The sequence below is a fragment of the Apteryx rowi genome, unplaced genomic scaffold (genome assembly GCF_003343035.1).
Source record: "Apteryx rowi isolate R43461 unplaced genomic scaffold, aptRow1 scaffold_1049, whole genome shotgun sequence".
Taxonomy (NCBI): domain Eukaryota; kingdom Metazoa; phylum Chordata; class Aves; order Apterygiformes; family Apterygidae; genus Apteryx; species Apteryx rowi.
The window spans coordinates 69,511-75,994 of record NW_020447252.1 but is presented as its reverse complement, the minus strand read 5'-3'; positions in this window follow the sequence as shown (position 1 = coordinate 75,994).

The window sequence follows — 6,484 nt, the reverse complement described above, 5'->3', positions numbered from 1 at the left end:
GCGGCGGCGGCGGCGCGGGGAGGGCAGCAGGCTGGGGCTGAGGCCGAGGCCGAGGCCGAGGCACAGCCCTCGCCCTCCTCCTTCACGGACGCGTGTGCTGTAACTTAGGCCACAAACATTTTCTAACCATCAGAATAGGGGGGTTTTGGCGTACCCGTCTGGATCAATGCTGTACAGTTTAAGTTGATTCATTTATTAAATGAATCAAAAAAATGATTGTAAAGTTGTTGCCTGTGATGCCAGAGTACTCAACTCAGTGATGCTGGAGCTCTCCTCTAATTTTATCTTCCTTTAACTCCTATGTTACAACATCCATTGTAGACCATGGAGCCCTTCCCATGGGGAACCACAGAACTATTTGGGAGCTTTTGTTGCAAGTCGTTTCTGCTTCCATGGAAGTCAACAGAACAATTTTAGTAGAGGACACAGTATATTCTGGCACAAGTAACTGGACTGTTACTCAATTCTGTCTTCATACACAAGACGACAGCAGCCCATCCAGATTATACAGAGCTTACTTGATGCATAAGCACGATGGGGCAGCCAAGTATTAGTAGCTGCACAACAGCCCCGGTCTTGCTGCTTGCCAGCCTGTGCTACAGCCCTGGAAAGACAAGTTGCCACTGCCACTGAAGAAGCAGTAGAGGTGTGTGAGATGGCAGCAGAAAGTGCAGAGCCCCTCTCCTTCCGCTCCTGCCAGCATCAGCTGCTGCTCTGATCCCTTTCCCTGCCCATCCCCATCTGCCAAACCATGGGTGACCCAGTGCTTTTTCCTGGGGGTGCTAGAATATAATTTTGTTTATATGGATGAGAAGCTTGATCTAGCTCTGGCAGTAAAATATTGCTTGGGACTGTTAGGGAGCAGGAAGGAACTGAAGCAACCCAGAAGCTGAAATAACAGCTATGTCAACAAGGCTGTTTCTTCAGACCATGTAATCTTCTAAGGCAATATCATAACAACTACTCACCTAATTATAATCCTGATGGAAAACCTAAGACTGAGTACTGTGAAATGACAGAAATAACTGTCAACTCTACTCAGTTTCATTCATCCATGGAATACATATAAATTTCAGTGTCCATTTAAAGATCAAATAAGCATGTGTTTGACATTTAGCTGGAATGTTATGTATGTACATTCCCAAATTTATATAGCCATTTGGTGACAAGCAAAAAAACCTCCACATTAAAAATAATATTTATCAGTAAAATAAAGGCAAAGATTGAATATGCCAGATTCCTGTTTGCCGTCTTTTTGATTGACAAGTCTCTGTGGAAAGAAGATTCTTTCTCCTATGAATGAAGCCTCCTGGATAAGCCTATGAAGTTACCAGCTCTTTACTTTAAACTCCAAAGGATTCCCTGCTGGTTTGAAAACAACAACAACAATGATGAGTGAGGCCACATTTTTTTCTACAATCAGTGTACTATATTCCACAGCTCAAAAATACTACTCAATAGCTTCAAACTCTACTATCTCCAAATTAGAAAGTTACAGGAGGAGATATGCTTGTGAGAGGTAGTTAATTTGTCCTGATTGTCATAAATACATAGTTGTATTATGATAATTCAGTGTAAATCAGATGACTGATTTATAATCCCTTGAAGAGTCAATTTAGGCTTAAATTTTCAAGTCTGACTCATGTACAAGATCATCTGACTGATTCCTAGAATGTGTGTTTTTTAGGTTGCTAGTCCTGATACTTGACTAGACAAATGGTACTGGCTATGTTCCCTTCTTCCAGGTGTTTCTCTGGACCTTCTGGTCAAAGAAATGGAAGTCCTGCAGAGGCAACTCCGAATAAGATGACAGGAGGACACATTGGAACTGCACTCAGCACACAGGAGAGGAAAATCCATAATAAAAAGAAACCAGGGAGGCACAAGAGGATAGCAGTGGTAAGAAGAAGATGTATCTGACAGGTAATGTAAAGTGCCAAAGAAATTCAGGCAAAAAGAATGTGATCTAAGATAAGAGAAAGAGAGATAAAACAGAATTTTAAAAGGAATAGATTAATGAAAAGAAAAAATAGATTTTTTTTGTTAAATTTTTTGCTCCTAAAAGACAATGAAGAATGATCTGATACTATTAAGGCAAGCTACCACTGGTTTTGTTATATATAGACTTGCAAGTTCTTTTTTCTTCCCATTTAAACTATTATTAGTGCTGTGTTGTTATAGTTTCATTCTGCATAACACACCATGTTTATTTTCTTTGTGAGTCTCCAATCAGAGTCAATTCTTGGACTGAAAGTTCTGGAAGAAGGCTTTCCCTGCATGCTTTTGTTCATCTCAGCTATAGGATTTGGATGAAAATTAGACAAGTTACACAAACAAGACACCCAGAGTCGTTCTTTTTTGGGAAGCAGGCAAACAAGGCCTTTTTTGCTTATGAGCCCAGTGTCAAAATAGGACACTGGTATCGGAACAAGAAGCAACAATACTCTCCTAAAGTTAGTTTTCCCTGAAGTGAATTCCATGATCACTGCCAAGCTGATATGTGACTATGAGTTAGATTTTCTTTGTTGAGATGTGATTCATACTGTTCAAAAGACTGGAAACTTTCATCTTACCTTATTTTAGTTCAGATCCCATTACCAGTCACAGTTGTCTCACTGAATTATGTATTTCACCAACTTCTTCCATGTCCGCATTATATGTAAAATTCTATTCAAATGTTAGCACATTCCCATGGAAACAATTCTTGTTCATTCAAAATAATTACTTTGAAACTCTACACAGTGCTGATGAAAACAGAAATGTTGGATATAAATTTTGTGATCAAATTCATAATACCTATTCACCTGACATGGTTTCAAAATTATCATTGTGTTCAAGTGCTGCTGAACTCATATCCCATTTTAGAGGAGTGTCAAGAATTATTTGCTATTCATCCTGCTCAACAGAATAAGATAACCTGGTTGCCTGAGTTGTCAGAGTTATAACACTAAATCAAACCATCTAAAACATACACAGCAAATATAACTTATTTACACAGTTGCAGTCTGGATGTTGCTGCTATCATGTTTTCTTCAAGGTCTTTATTAATTACTATTTCAGAAATTTGGAATCCCAATCAGAAAATACTATTTATATCAGAGAATATTCTCTTGCATCAAAAGAATAAATCCTGGAAGTGGCCTGTGTTCAGGCCCCTTTGTCTCAGTTTACATTTTCTGAATTTGAATTTGGATAATTTGGATGTTGTTTTGAGGATAGCAATTAAGGAAATCATTCGAGTGACAGGCTAAATTACGGTATCTGTGATGATTTTATCATTCCACACAAAGTATGGACGTGGCACATCTCGCCATAGTATATGGGAACATGGAACATAAATTCAAGTGGTAGTACTAACATCCACTCTGGGGTACTAAAGCTCTCTGAAGCAGGGAGGAGAAAAAAGGAAGATCATATAAAACATGTCTGAAGAACCTGCCTTTTGAGATGTCATAATCTGTTCGCACACAGAAATTTCAGTATTTCAGAAAATCTCCTAGATGACCAACTGTCATTTTTTCACATCATTACAGACTTCCCTCCTTTGTTAGTTCACGTGGCTGCAGAAGACCCAAAAGACGTCCCTGTCAGTCTTTCCACCCTTTCATTTTGACTTGATGGATTGGAAGCCCTCTTAAAACATGCATGTACTGCTTAAACATTCTTGCTCTTATTCACTTCCTCTTGCTGTATCTTGACACCATAAGCTTATGCAACATCATATCACAACATGCCATGAAAAGAAATAATGACAGGAAACCACAAAAAACTGTTGAGCCCTCCCATCAATTTCTTCAGGTTTATAATTTTCATTTTATAACTATGAGGGATTGACCTGTATGTGTGAACCTCTCTGCGGGAATGAGTTGTAGTGCTTCTTCTCCTTAGAAGAAGCATACTGTGCACTGCATTGCAATGTTTAGCTATCCTAATAAATTAGGCCTAAGCTGGCTTGGGTATCAGAGCAGTAAAAAAGAAGCTGTGTGAACTAGGAAGCCCAACCAGAGACATGGCTATCACAGCTAATGTGCTTCTAATACTCAGCTGTGCTTGCTTAAAACTACTTCAGGTATCTCTACTCCTCAGTGCATTGTTAAACATAAAGCACAGCCATTCCTAAGACATAACACACTGCAACAAGTTGTCAGATACTCCATTTGCCATATTTATAGTCAGTAAGGAATATGAACTTGTTCTGGTCTTACAAATGGGCTGCAGTAAAGAAACCTTACTTTGTATCACCTTTTCCCAGAAACCATGTCTTACATTTTTTTGTCTAATTCCCTAAATCTTGAAATGAAATGAAAATTAACTGGCCAAGGCTCAATCTTGACTGGCCTTGGGTCACAACAGCTGTCAATGAGAAGCCCATAAGAAATCAGTATTTAGACCTCCTCTCTTTAGATCAAGAGTCTTGCTCCATAGTTTTCATGGTCATGTTTTGAATCTGAGCCTGAGTACAAGAAAGCACTTACATGCTTGTTGAACTTGTGCACATACCTAAACTAAAACATAATCTTGAATGCCTTACTGAATAAAGGTAGGATTTTTCAGCAGTCCCATGCTCCTGTTATCTATGAATATTATATTTTTAAATGGCATATAGGGAGAAAATCAGTGGTTGGGAGGTTACAGTTGGAAATGTGGTACAAGTGACATGGAGGATACAATTTCTGAGCTCACCTGAATGCTGGAATTATATCTGTGATTCATTATCTTTTGCACAGGCTGCAGAAAACCTGCCCTTTCTGAACAGTCTCTCTGCTCTGGTCAATGTGTTAATGAATAGCTCTTCCTTCTTCCAAGCTGGAAAAGAAAATCTGCTTCTAGTACCCTCAGAGGAATGTGGAAGTCATCAACGAAACAGAAGCGGCTTCCACAATAGCTGGACAAGTGTTTTGGTATAGCAAAGCCTATTGGGAAAGTGTATGCAAGAACCTGTCTCAGTGTAACCATTATTGTACTGTACACTCCAGGACATCACGACTAGTGAATTTTCATGTTCTTGGGCAATACTGAAATTAGAAACTTTATCCTTCAGAATTGCTCTCCTCCTTCATGTTCTAAATCAAACCATATTGCATTGTGTTGTATTCTAGGTTTCTTAAATAATCAAGGAAAGATAGTGGCAAGTGCCTCATTACAAATAGTATCACCTTTATCAAAAATAACATCTCCGATTGGTTCAGCAAAGTAGAACCAAATCACTTACGAAAGAGTAACAGAATAATTTCTGAATGGATTTTTCACTCAAGACAGCAGTATGTGCAAACCTGCCACATCTTATATTTTATTTTGACCTGTGTTGTAAAGCATATTCTGAACAGCAGAATGTAATTCCAGCTTTCCTTAAATCTTTAGCAAGAATAGGCGTTCTTTATTCAAACTGTGTTTCTACTGCATATTCTATTTATACATTTCTTCTTTGCTGAAGATTTAAGAGGCACCAACTCCTTTGGAAGAAAGTGCATTTTGGACATTCTTTATATTTAATATGACCACAGAAAAGGATTATCTGTAGCCTAATGATGAATGTTATTCTTTGTAAGTGGGAATTGTGACCCTGTTGTGATTCAAAAGAATTGTTGAGCATATTATGGAATTCAGAAGTGAGTTTTAATCATTTATTGTGTTCCTGTTGCTTATCCTGCTTATAAGCAGGATCCCAATCCTGCTTATTCAGGTTATCAAATATTTAACATTTAAAAAAACCCTGTGCTGTGGCTTTAATTATATATTTTAATTGTCAATATTTCTGTGTAACAACATATGGTTCTTACTGCTGTTCAGTTTATAATTAACAGGAAAAGGACAAACAGTTGTTCAGTGTCTAAATCTTCAGATTTAGACCATTAAAAACTCCATCATGTAATACTTTTTAGTTCTATCCAGAAATTGAGCAATAACATCATGTGTGTTGTAAAATATTATATGTAATCTACTAGAAGATCCATATAAAATAATGACTATGAAGAATGGGCTTCCTCTAAATGTTTAATTAGGAAGAACTAAATTTTGATCTTCTGTCAGAATTTCTGCCGGGATAACACATTGGGAAGGAATGTTAGCAGTTCAGTTTCCCTTTAATTATTATTTTTTAACCATTGTTGAAATTTATTTCAGTACTTTAGAGAGCATTTCTATGCAGAGCTAGTGATATTTTAATGGTAAGTTTGTGACATCAAGGAGCAATGATAAAGTACTTTACCCCAAAGACAGGCAAGGAAAGAACTATGTCTCAAGGAGAAAGAACTTGCTATTGGTCAATACCAAGAGCAATTTTCTCCTCTGCCATAGCTCAGATCTCCTGGACAGTGTGTGGGCAAGCTGAACGGAGGATCTTCATATTCCCAGCCACTTTCTGCTCACAACTGCTACTGAGGAGGAGGAAAGCAAGCAGTTCATTAACTTTGCTCAGATCTCTGATGTGAATAGCCCATACAAGGAAGCAAGGGGGCAACACCAAAAAACTCCTCACTAATGG